This window comes from Equus asinus, chromosome 27 (genome assembly GCF_041296235.1).
Source record: "Equus asinus isolate D_3611 breed Donkey chromosome 27, EquAss-T2T_v2, whole genome shotgun sequence".
NCBI classification, from domain to species: domain Eukaryota; kingdom Metazoa; phylum Chordata; class Mammalia; order Perissodactyla; family Equidae; genus Equus; species Equus asinus.
The window spans coordinates 38,649,446-38,662,775 of NC_091816.1; the positions used below are offsets into that span (position 1 = coordinate 38,649,446).

At 49.1% G+C, this 13,330-nt stretch overlaps 1 protein-coding gene across 10 annotated transcripts in view; it reads left to right on the plus strand.

Annotated features, from left to right (window-relative positions):
* ERICH1 (glutamate rich 1) overlaps window positions 1–13,330 on the plus strand; it is a 99,822-nt gene that overhangs the window by 12,727 nt on the left and 73,765 nt on the right. The window lies entirely within an intron of this gene.

The following is a 13,330-nucleotide window of genomic DNA, read 5'->3' on the forward strand; positions in this document are numbered from 1 at the left end:
CGATGGGCCATGGACATGTGGTCACGGCCACCTCTGTTGCCCTCTAGCACGCACAGGTGGTCGAGTTGTTCAGGGCCTTCTAGGGGTGGGCCAGGGTCGTCTGCACACGCTCTGGAGTGTACAGTGGGTACAGTTCTGCTGTTTGTCTGGGCCGTTTGCACGTGGTGTTCTGGGCATAGAGACGGGAGACCGTCAGCCAGCTCCGTCTTTCCTTGGACAGGACACGCCTCTCCCTCTGCCGCTGTTGCTCCGTCCCATCACTGACCCAGTTCATGCATCCACCCAGTCGGGCTCCTGGTTCCTCCTCTGTATTGGTCTCCCTTGTTCCTTGTCTTTGGCAGGCGTCTATCCAGGATCCTCGAGTGGTGGGAGGTCTGCAGTGGCAGCTTCGTGGACTCCGGGTCCCGGCAGCACAGCGGTGTCAGCCTGGCGGGGGCCACCGTGTGGCAGACACAGACAGGGCCACGGGAGGGCCAGCAAGGTTGGGGCGTTGGAGGGGAGCCTCTTGGTTGCAGGTGGACACAGAAATGCACAGGGTTCTGTGCATCCTTTCTTGGGGCCCTTTCCATTTCTCTCTGGCAGTCATCTCTCGCTGGGCTTTTGTCCGATGTGATTCTGCTCCTGAGCACTGGTTCTCTCCTCTGGCCCAGCTGAATCACCTTGAGAGAAGAGACTCGACTTAGTCCCTGCATTCTCCTGTCTTGTAACGCTCCCCTGACTGGTCTCAACAGGGAGGTCCCGTAGGCCTGCAGGTCTGCTCGCTGCCTGCAGGCCACATCTCCATTGACTTGGATCACATTTTACCACAGGAGGAATGTTACACATCATGATGGGATTTTAGGCAAGGAAATTTCCACACAAAACCTGTGTGCCCATAACATAGTGGATGCCCGTGGGCACTGCTCTGGTGAGCAGATGCCACACAAGCAAGAAGGAAACTGTTTCCTTCACCTCGTAGACACAGGTTACACCATGTACTTTCCTCTGGGGCAAACCATGTGTGCTGTGTTCCCCCCTGCATCCTTCCCGTGGGCCATCACGTGGTGAGGATGGTGCGAGCTCCCAGCGCCGCGTCCCACCGAGACCACCATGTGCAGATTGTGGGTTAGAGTTAAGATCACATGGACTAAGGCGTAAATGGCTGCTGTTACATGTATTTTTACTTTTCAAAGAAAATGCATGTTATGCACGGAGTCGTGTCCCCTAAAATTCAGACGTTGAAGTCCTAACCCCCAGGACCTCAGAATGGGACCATATTTGGAGACGGAGCCCTTTAAGAAGTAATTAACGGTAAATGAGGTCACTATGTAGGCCCTGATCCAATAGGACTGGTTCCTTATAAGAAGCAGTGCTCAGGGCACAGACACACAAAGCGGGACGATGAGTGAGGACACAGGGAGCAGGCGGCGTCTGCACGCCTGGGAGAGAGGCCCCGGCAGAGCCAGCCCTGCCGGCACCTGGATCCCGGATGTCCAGCCGCCAGCACCCGGAATGAATGTGTTGTTTTAGCTCCTCGTCTGTGGTATTTTGCTACGGCTGCCCACACTGACCAGGACAGCACCTGTCCGCCCTTGGCCATGTGTGTGTTGATCAGCCTGGCGGAGCCATGGAGAACGCAGGCTGTCCCACTCGAGAGGGAGGCCAGCCCGCAACTTCCTGTTTCTCTCTGAGTTTTACTGAACATTCTTCATCTTTTTAGAAATTTTTGTTTTTAGGGTCTATTTGCACTTTCTTCCCTCATCTAATTTGACTGTTTTAACAGTGACTTTTCACCAATAATACAGCTGGTGGAAGGTGAAGTAAGGGGGAACAGTGGACACTTTGTGCATGGGTGATTGTTTCTCAATTAAAAATTAGCATCTACACATTCCAGGCCAGTTTCCTCCCAGAAGATAAAAAACTAATTGTCGGTTCTTTTGCGGGATGACAGACAGTTCCTTTGTCACATGTGTGTTTTCTTGCTGAAAGTGGTTGGCTTTTCACTTCTAAAATCACTGTTTAAAAAAACACACTCTAAGACCTTGCTTCTCTTCCTGAATGTGGTTGCAAGACAGTCTTTTAAATTAGGGTTCATGTTTTACTAAGACAAGTTGTATCCGTGTGTAGTAATGGCAAATGAAAAGCTTAGAATGTCAACATGACTACTTCAAGTCAGCGTGGGGATATTTTTAATTTTAAATGCCGAGTCCATTTCAATTCTTACAGATCACGTGGGTTTCCTTAAAGTTAGTCCTGGCCCTTTGGGTGACGTCTTTCCACGGAAGCTTCGGTACAAGTTGCTTCCTTTCAACAGGCATGTGTAAGGTGCTGTTAATTTGTATGAAGGTGAATTAAAGATCAGAATACGGATATAAAGGTGGTTTCCGAGTGTGATTATTACGTAAATCCTCTGATTTGAAAAGTGCAAAAGCTGTTGACTGAGTAGATGCCTGATCCAGGTGAAGGAAGGATCTTGTTGGGCATTGAGACAGTTTTCATCCTGTCTGCCGGGAGTCTGGACGTAGTCAGAGACCCTGAGCCGTAATCAGGTAGCAGAGGGACCTGCAGAGCCTGCTGAAGCCCGGTTCTGTTGGGCAGAACACTGTGGTTCTGTTATTGGTTGGATAGTGGAACAGCATGGGTGTCATTGTCCAGGTGGAGTGTCAGAGCCGGCATGGTGACAGGGGACCGGCCCCACTGAGGGCTCATCCGGAAAAGACAGCGTGAGGACTGCAGTCAGGATTTAGAGAGGACTCCTCATGAGAGCCGGGGTGCGAGTCACCCCCCCGCCCCCAGTGGTTTGATCCCATGTGTGGTTTTCAAGGCTCCAGACTGTTCTGTGATGCCTGATGTCTGAGCTGTAGGGGTACACAGATCTCAGTTTGCACGGACAGTTTAGACTCTGGTTACGAGTGGCTGAAACCACTTGGCCCTGGCTCAGATTGAAAGGGAATCTTGAATAACAGTGGAGTGTCACAAGGGCGGTCACACCAGAGCCTGGAAGGGCATCCAGATTCCTGGTTCTTTGTGTCCTGCACCTGCTCTCTGCACCCTCCTCCCCTGTCAGGAGCCCTCCACCTCTGAGAGGGCAGTGGTGAAACATACAGTGAGCAGACCACGTGCCGTTTCACGTGGCATTAGGAAACAAACAGAGGAGTAGATATTTCTGACAGTTTCATTATTTCCCAGATGCAAATGAGCCTGACGTGTGCCTGTATCTGAAAACTCCACACCACACACAACAGCATATTTAAATAAAATGTGCTTAACCAAAAGTTCACCATTTTAACCATTTCAAAGTGTACAATTTAATGATTTTTAGTACATTCACAATGTCGTGCAGTCATAACCGCTAATTCCAGAACATTCTTACCACCCCGAAAAGGAGCCCCGTATCCCCTAGCAGTCCCTCTCCATTTGTCCCTCCCTCCTTTCTGTCTCCGTGGGCTTGTGTGTTCTGCACGTTTAGTATAAAGGAGTCACACACTGCTCTCTCACTTGGCATCATGGTTTTGAGGTTCACTGTGTTGTAACGTGTCAGGACTTCCTTCCTTTTTATTGCTGAAGAATGTTCCACTGTGTGGAGGGACCACATTTTGTTTACACGTTCATCAGTTGATGGACACTTGTTCCGTTTCCACTCCTGCCTGTTACGGCAGTGCTGCTGTGAGCACCCGTGCACAGGCGTGTGTTTGTGGACGTGTGCTGGCAGCTCTCCTGCTGTATGCCTAGGAGCGGGTTGCTGGATCAGATGGTGGTTCTGTGTTTAATGTTTTGGAGAACTGCCGAACTATTTTCCACAGCTCCTGCACGTCTTTCCCTCCCGCAGCAGTGCACGCAGGTTCCAGTGTCTCCGCATCCTCGCCAACACCTGTTATTTTCTGTTTTCTTGATTATAGCCATCCTAGTGGGTATGAAGTGGTATCTCATTGTAATTCTGATTTGCATTTCCCTGATGACTAATGAGGTTCATCTTAGCATGCATGTGTTGGCCATTTGTGTGTCTTCTTTAGAGAAATGTCTAAGTTCTTTGCCCATTTTCTTTCTTTCTTTCTTTCTTTCTTTATTTATTTGCTGAGGAAAACTGGCCCCGACCTAACATCTGTGTTAGTCTTCCTCCACTTTATATGTGGGTTGCCACCACAACATGGCTGATGAGAGGTGTACACCGGTCCACACCTGGGATCCAAACCCACAAACCCGGGCCACCGAAGCAGAGTGTGCCGAACTTAACTGCTGTGCTTGCCCATTTTTAATTTGGATTGTTTGTCTTTTTATTGTTGAGTCGTAAGAGTGGGTTAGAATCTGGATATGAGACCCTTATCAGATCCATACCATGGATTGTGTTTTCACTTCCTTGATGATGTCCTTTGAGGCACTAAAGATTTTAATTTTGGATTAAGTCTATTATATATTTTTTTTCTGTTGTTGCTTATGTTTTTGGGTGATATTTAGGACACCATTGCCAAATCCAAGGTGACAAATTTTACACCTAGTTTTTCTTCAATGAGTTTTATAGTTTAAGCTCTTACGTTTAGGTCATTGGTGCATTTTGATTTAATGTTTGTATATGGTGTGAGGTAGGGGTCCAAATTTGTTCCTTTGCCTGTGGATGTCCAATTGTCCCAGAACCGTTTGTTGAAGCAACTGTCCTTTTCCTTTTGAATGGACTTGGCACCCTTGTCAAAAATCAATTGGCCGTAGATATATGTGTTTATTTCTGGACTCTCAGTTCTGATCCCTTGATCTATATATCTGTCCTTTTGGCAACACCACATTGTTTTAATTACTGTAGCTTTATAGTAAGTTTTGAAATCAGGAAGTAAAGTCTTGCAACTTTGTTCTTTTTCAAGATTGTTTTAGCTATTTGGGGTTCTTTGCAATTGCAAATGAATTTTTGGGTCTGCTTGTCCATTTCTGCAAAAGAAGCAGTTGTAATTTTGATACAAATTTCGTTGGATTTGCAGAACACTGGGATTATTGTCATCTTAACAATATTAAGTTGTCCATTTCATGAATTTAGGCTATCTTTCCGTTTGTCATCTTTAATTTCTTTCAATAGTGTTTTATAGTTTTCACTATAAATTTTACACTTAAAAACGTTTATTCCAAAGTATTTTATTCTTTTGATACTATTGTAAATGGAATCTTTTTTTTGGAATGTTCATTGCTAGTGTATAGAAGTGCAAGTAAATCTTTGACCTTGGATTAGGCAATGGTCTCAAATATGGAAATACAGATTTTTGTACATTGATCTTGTATCCTGCAACTTTGCTGGACTCATAGCTCTAACAGTTTTTTTTGTGGATTCTTCAGGGTGTTCTGTATATAAGATCACATCGTCTGTGAGTAGAGATGTTTTACTTCTTCCTGTTCAATCTGGATACCTTGCATTTCTTTTTTTTCCTTGACTCATTGCCCTGCCTAGAACTGCCAATACAATGTTGAAGAAAAGTGGCAGGAGTGGGAATTCTGGTCTCATTCCTGACCTCAGGGGAAAGAATCCGGGCCCCTCCACTGAGTGCAGTATTAGCTGTGGCTATTTCATGCACTCCCTTCGCCATGTTGAAGTTTCCTTCTATTGCTAGTTTCTTGAGTGTTTTTTATCTTGAAAGGGCAACATATTTTTTTGAGGCAATACCCCTTAGAAATTTTAAAGGAAAAACATCATAGTTTCTTTGCAGCTGGAAAAAGAAATCTTGGCTACAAGCAAAACAAATCACTATCAAATGGACAAAACTTGTGTGAAGCTTCTGTAAAGGTCCTCGTGAGAATTCCCTTGAAGGTGTGATGCTCACGGAGGAGTTTGGTGATAATCAGAGCTGTAGATGTGCCCATGTCTTTTTAGGGTCAGAAGAGGGCAGCCAGGATGGGAAGGGTGCCTTTATCAGCCAGTCCGTGGAGGTGAGATTGAGAAAACATTCTTGGTACAGTTAGGACCACGCTTGGTAATTATTTAGCCAGTTCACTGATGTTCGTTCACTATACAGAAACCTTTTCTTTTTTGGTTCTAAGAGTGTTGCTACGTCCGTTTGTTCTTAAAGACAAGGGCGTAATCCATAAACAGAGTTCAGAGTCCGAGGGCATGTCCCCGGGGTGCTGTTTCTCTGAGCGCACATCCTTCAGTTTTGCTGTTTGTTGCCAGCTTGTCTGTGAAGTAGCTGTCGTGCTCTGTGCCCACTGCAATCATGTCCGAGGTCTCTTTTCTCCGGGTCCTTGTAAACAGATAGTGTTTTCCTCTTCTGGTCAGACGCGAGGACCCTGCCTCTCACTTTAGTATGATTTCTGAGTTTTAATGAGGCTGAACAGCATTTTGTATATTTACTAACCGTATGTTTTTGCCCGTTTTTCCCTTGGGTTGTGTATAGATTTTAGGAGTTCTTTTTTGTTCCACATCCCAATTCTTGGCCAACTATATATGTCACAAATATCTTCTCTCTACGGGTTGTCTTTTCATTTTTAAAAACAATGATGTCTTCTATTGTTTGTGAGTTAATCATAATATAATGTGACTTCTTGATCTTTTAGTTTATGGTTTGTGCTGTTTGTCTGGTTTAAGAAATCTTTCACTACCCTGATAACAAAGGTATTTTACATTTTTTTCTAAAGGACATGCCTTTCCTGTTTAGGCCCTTTTTCCCTTTCGGACCATTGCCTATGGGGTGAGGTAATGATCTGGTTTCGTTTCCCCAGTGTTCTCAGCCCCATTTGTGGAAGAGTGTGTCCTCTGCTGTGTGGGGGCCGCCCCGTGGAAGTGGGCTGTTTCCGAGCTCTCCTGTCTGGCCGTTGGCCCCTCTCCCAGCACCTCACTCTCCTACTTACTGTGGCTGATGCTGTGTTCATGCCCCGTAGGCACATCCTTTCGGCTTTTCCTTCCTCAGTTTTCTCTGCTCTTCTTGACCCTTTGCTTTTCCACATGCATTTTAAAATCAGATCGTCAATTTGCACACAGTAGAATCTTGAAAATTTGTTGCCTTATCATACTTACACTTACTTTGGGAGAATTCATATCTTCACTGACGTTGTGTGCAGCCTTGCTGGCCCTGTGTTGCTCTCAGGATTGCTCCCGTCCCTCCCTGTTGGCCCGGATCCCCTCCTTGTCCCCGAGCTCCGCCGCACAGTGAAGGAGGATGCCTGCTGTATGGAACCCGGCACTCCTCGGGCCTTTCAGCTTATCTTGCCGGCCGCATCACTGAGAGGGAAGCCTCTGACTGGGGGTGTTTCTCCAACACTGTGGTTCCTAGTTGTGTCCTTGGCGGACAGCCTGTGACAGCCGCGGGAAAGCGGTCTGCCTCTCACTTTCTCGGGATGCTCACTGGAGCGGCAAGAGTAACTTACATTTTGTCTTTAAAAACAGATATGTTCAGTGTTCGAATATTTTAGGAAATCGTCTCCTGAAAAGGAAGTGCCTCTGGAAGCTACGTCTGCTCTGCTGTGCACGTCCGAGTGGTGCAGCGAGGCCAGTAGACAGTGGGGTAAAGGTGGTGGTTTCTGAGCGGGGGCTGTCTGGGTGCTGCAGATAGGTTCACTGCTCACCATCCAAATGAGAGTGGCTCACGAAGCCGCCTGCTTGACAGATGCTACCCCACCACCGTGAGGCAGTGTGCCTTTGAGCGGATGGAGGGCCGCTGTGCTGAAATTGCGGTCTGGACGGTGGAGTGAGAGTTGGCCGTGGTGCTGCGGGTGTGTGGTGTGCGCTCTGAGATGCAGGACACTGCACTTCCTTCATGTGGGATGGAAATCAGGAAGATGCGAGCAGCGGCGGCTGCTGAAAGCTGCTCTGCGATGGTTCCCTGGGAGGTGGAGGCCGCGGGAGGAGGGCGCACAGCATCCACGCCAGAGGGCAGGGACGCCCACCATGCCTTCGGACAGCCTTCTCGGCACATTTCCTCAGAGATCTTTACCTCTGCAAAAGAAACTGGTATGTTTTATGGACACATTTTTATGTAGATCCAGTTTCTTGAAAGGTCGCAGCACCAAGAAGTGTTGCCCAGACAGGGAGTGCATAGTCTCCACTCTTCAGTCCCACGTGACCTCTGGTGCCATTTCAACATTACTCCAGGCAGGAAGGAAGTATTTTGTGTTTTTTTCCTGAGAATAATTAACCTGAAATATTTCCTGTTCAGTTAGTTGTAGCTGTGGTGTGATTGGGCTCGACCGTGCCGGGGTTCTGAGCTGAACTCCAGGACTGTGTGGAGCAGTTGTGCTTGAGCCCGCTGCTCCCCCTGCAGAGGGCCACTGAGACCCTCCCTGGGATAAACACGCAGGTGAAGCGGCCGTAATGCTGCTCTGTCTACCAAGGCGACAAAGGACATGTTGAAAGTACGCCTGCTCCCTTGTCATCGGGAATGGAGGAAGGGAGTCCTCAGAAATTGCTGGTAGAAATGTCACTCAGTACAGCCCTATAGAGGTGGTTTTATAGCATGTCTTAAAATATCCAACTTATCTATCCTTTGACGTAATAGTCCTCTCCGCACATTAAATTGACTCATATCCACACTCCCCGAATGTTGGGGTGCCCCAGACTATCTTATCCACACCCACGTACCAAGTAACTTAACCTGGTCCCATGGCTTCTGTGTCCATATATGGATAGTTGTGGCTCCCAAACTGAGTTCTCCAACTGTGCCCATCTGCAGGCTCAGGGTTTTATGTGGGATGGCTCATGAAGTATCATCACCTCTGCTTGATGTCTCTTGGGCGTCTCACCCCCTCAAAGCTCCACAGCAAGTGCCTTCCTCCATCCCCCATCTCAGGAAATGGAAAGTGCACAGCATTGTCACCCTGGTCACCCTCTTCCTGTCAGACCCTGAGCACTACCCGCCAGCACGGCCACACTCTGACCCTTCTCAAAGAAAAGTCCATTTTCTTGACCAGTGTGTTTTCCTTACCTCCTAAGAGGAGAGTCTGTCTGAGTTGCTGAGGGCGTGCGTGTTGGCAGCCCAGGACTTCTCCACCGGGATAGGACATCTGCCTGAGGTAGAGAAGGAGGGGCCGGGGAAGCCCAGGCTGCAGACATTGAGCAGAAAATGATCTGACCCCTCCCTCAGATCTCCCGCAAAGTGACCCCGCTCTCGTCCACACAAAACCTGCACACGGGTGTTTCAGCAGCTTTATTCAAAATCGCCAAAGCTTGGAAGCACCAAGGCGTCCTTCAGTGGGTGGATGAACAAACTGTGGTCCATCCAGACAGTGGAACAGTATTCAGCACGAAAAAGAAATAGCTGTCAAGACATGAAAGACATGAAGGAACCTTAAATGCACATGACTAAGGGAAGACGCCAATCTGAAAAGGCTACATACTGTGTGATTCCAACCATATGACATTCTGGAAAAGGCAAAACTATGGAGATGTAAAGAGATCAGTGGTGGCCAGGGGTAGAAGGGGCGGGAGGAACAGGTGGAGCAGAGGATTTTAGGACCTGAAAGTACTCTGCACGATACTGTAGTGGTGGACGCATGTCATTAATTTGTCCAGACCCACAGACTGTACAACGCCCAGAGTGAACCTAATGCAAACTATGGACTCTGGGTGATGATGACATGTTACTGTAGGCTCATCAGTTGTGACAAATGCACCATCTGGTGGGGGTTGCTGATAATGGAGGAGGCTGTTCAAGAATGGAGGGGGCATATGGGAAGTCTCTGTACCTTACCCTCAATTTTGCAGTGAATCTAAAACTGCTCTAAAAAAATAAAGTCTTTCCAAAAAAAATTTTTTTAATTACTCAACTCTTGAGGTGCTTGGGGTGAGTGGACGATTTGTAGAAGAAGGAGGGGCTGAGCTGTGCATCTGGATCGACAAGGGACAGAGGAGAAGCTGGTGCACAGACGCGGGCCTGGGGCAGAGCAGATGGTGAGTGGGTGCTGCCTCAGGACTCACAGGGTTGCAGGCCGTCTCTGGACCGCTGCAGGCCGTGTGGTTGGGAGCATGAGCCACGTTTCTTTTGCTGTCCAGGAGGCGGAGGATGTAGCTGACGCCCGCTTCCTTCTGGAGGCGCTAACAGTTAGGAATCTGACTGCCTGACAGCTGGAGTTGGTTGAGTGAACAGTGCTGCATTCCTAACGGAAAAAGCCAGTTAAACCACTGTTTGGTGGTGGTTGTCTTAGTGATGGAGCTGTGGGGAGCTTCACGTGCTTCCTCAGTTGGTGGCCACCGTACCTGAGGCTTCTGGAGGCTGGTTGTGGTTATTGTTCTTTTTGAGACGCCGGGCTGGAGACCCGGAATTGGCTTTGTCAAGGTTGGCTTGGAAGCTGCTGTGACCGTCATTGGACGTAGAGTGATAAAGCGTGGGGCGTCCACGTCAGAGCACACTGAGCTCCTTAAGTGAGGCAGATCAGTGCGTCTCTGTCAACGACGGGCAGTGTAGATGCAGATGGGGTGGAAGGGCACCTGGAAGGCGAGAGCTTGTGTCCCCACCCGTACTTTCACCCTTTTCCTCCACTCGTGTCCGCCCGCGAGCGCGCAGCTCGCACCAGTGCTTCAGTCGGAATCGCGCTTACTCTCTGAGGGTCTGGGACGCTCCCACACCTTTAGGAGAGTGAGTTTCCCTGTGTGCGCGGGCTCCCCTCCTGTCAGCTTCTGTCACGTCGCCTCCATTGTTTCCTCGTGGCCCTGCATGTGCCGTAGGCGAAACGCCTGTGTGCTCGTGCTCTCTCCTTTTAGAAGACAGGGCTGTGTCGTCGTGACCATCACACTGTCCCAGTGCTGGCACAGTGGCTGGCATAGAGGAGGCAGCAAGTGAGTTCAGGCATCTGCACCTGAGTCCCCCCTGGGTCTGAGGAAGGGGCTGAACCAAGTAGACAGTGAGGCACATGTTGGGGATGACCGTCTAAACCCACTTCCAGCAGTGTAGCCATGAGAATCTCCCAGAATTCTCTTCCACTTGGATGCAGCCCCCCATCATTACCAAGACCCGCTGAGTGGTTGCCGTGGGCAGGGCTGCTGAGAGCTCGCAGGATCTGATCCCCAGTCTCCAAACAGCCCTCTAAGGCGGGGCTCTGACATCACAGGAGGAGCCTGAGGCTCGGATCTCAGGGCTGTGTAGCGGGACGAGCTGAGATCAGAGCCCAGACGGGGTTCTAGAGCTTCCTGCGGTCTCGTCCCCCATGCTGTCTTGACTTCCTGCGGTACTCAGGTCCTGACAGGTTTTGAGCAGTTGCACCAGAGTTGTGGAGTCACCGGGTCTGTGGGTGTCTGATTCACTGCGTGCAGCAGAAGCTGCGCTGGGAGCACCAGCCAGTCACTGGTCATTCAGAAAGCCGCTGGGTGACGGCTGCGGCTGAGGATGGAACTTCCTTGCCACCGTTAGCTCAGTCTCCTTCGGTACGCGATGAAACGTGAGTAGTGACTGCAGGATACGGAAGAACAAAGTCACACAGCGCCCAGCACATGGTGGGAGGGCAGATGTCTTGGTCAGCTCGGGCTGCCAGAACGGAACTGCATGGACTGGGCGGCTTCGACAACAGACGTGCATCTCTGGAGGCTGGAGGCCCGAGATCCAGGTGCTGAGGATTCGGTTCTTGGTGGGGCCACTCTCTCTGGCTTACGGGCGCTGCCTCTCCCTGCGTCCTCATGTGCACCTGCAGAGATCTCTGGTCTCCTCCTCTCCCTGTGGGACACCAGCCCTGTGAGGTCATGGCCACCCTGTGACCTCATGGAACCTTCATCGCCACCTCCCAGGCCCATCTCCAGATACAGCCACCTGGGCTTAGGCCTCAGCCTGTAGGTCTAGGGGCACAGTTTGGCCCATGGCACCTGCTGAGAAGGAAACAGGATGAGTTAGAATAAGGGGGTCACAGAGACCTTACTCAGATTGAGTCGTCACTGAAGAGAAGTTCGTAGAAAGAAGCTGGAACCCAAAGGACAAGCAGGTCCCAGAGAAGAGCCTGGTAGACACAGGCAGCAGCCTCACGACATCTTACAGTTCAGGGAGTGGGCATGTCTGGTGGACAGGGAGTGGGTGACAGCCTGAGTGAGCCGTTGCACTGCGCCCAGGCGGAGTTTGGAGCTGAAAAGCATACATCACTTCGCAGGGATGGCTGCCGTCATGCACGCACGCATGCGTGTTGAGGAGATTTACTTTAAGATCTCTCCTCTTGAGATTTGAGACCATTTAAGAAGGTGTTGAGAGTGCTCCAGAGGAAAGAGTTCTTAGCTGATGGTGTGGCCTGAGTGGTCGGCAGAATCAGGAAGGCAAACCCACTTAACACAGGGATGAGAAGTCGCAGAGAGGACAAGCTCGGCTTGAGGGCAGGTGAAGGTGGTGGCCTCTTCCAGGCAGCCATCCATTCACAGCTATTTAAATTCAAAGAGTAATTAATTAAAAGTAAAAACTCAGTTCTCTAGTCAGCTCACCCTGGGGGTCTTGAGGCCAGTGGCCAGTGTGTTAGATGCACAGATGGGGACCGTTTCCATTGCACCCGCAAGTTCTGTTGGACGCCACCTGTCTGGGTTTGAAGACACAGTCAAGCTGACGTTCAGGAGTGAATGGGGTAAACGAGCGAGTGTGGGTTACACAGAGGAGCAGGAATTTAAATCTAAACCATGGAAACCATCGTGGTATGAGAAGAATCATGGGAGAACATTTCCCCACAGAGGTTCATACACAACCAGAGGCACAAAAGGAAAGAGTGATGATTTCCCCTTATAGAATCTGCAATTCTGCATGGCAAAAGACAAGTGCCACGAGCAAAATCAGAAGATAAATAATAAACTGGAAAGGCTATTGCAGCTCTTAGTACTGACAGAGGATCCATTTCCTTCATATATAAAGAGCTCATAGGCCAAGAAGAAAATGACTAATTGCTGAAAAGAGAAACGCACAAAAAGGGTAGTAATAGGCATTTCACAGCAAGATACATGTGTGGCTCTTTCAGCATTAAAAAAAAGAGGATGTTCGATCTGTTGATAACAAGAGAAGTACGAGTGAAGAGCCTATTGGGATCTCGTTTCTCACATGTCCGATTTTCACAGATCTAAAACTTGTTAATGCACTATTGGGAATGGCAGGCATAGGCTCAGACATGGCTGTTTGAAGTACAGCTCGCACAGTCTTGTGAAAGGCAGCTTGACGCCGTCCTTCCAGAGTACAGGTGCACACCCCCGACCCAAACCTATAGATAAGGTTACGTGTGCAGGGATCAGCATTAAACAAGGGTGTTCAGAAGTGCGTCGTTCAGAATAGCCAGGGGTTGGGAGAAGTCTAGCCTTTCATCAGTCGGATAGATAAGTAGATGTTTAATCAATGAGGTTGGTGGCATTGTATGCACTCCTCAAAAGGCCTGAGGGGCACTCTGTGTCTCCTGGGAGTGAGCACCCAGATTCTCATTAACTGAAAAAGCAAGAGGC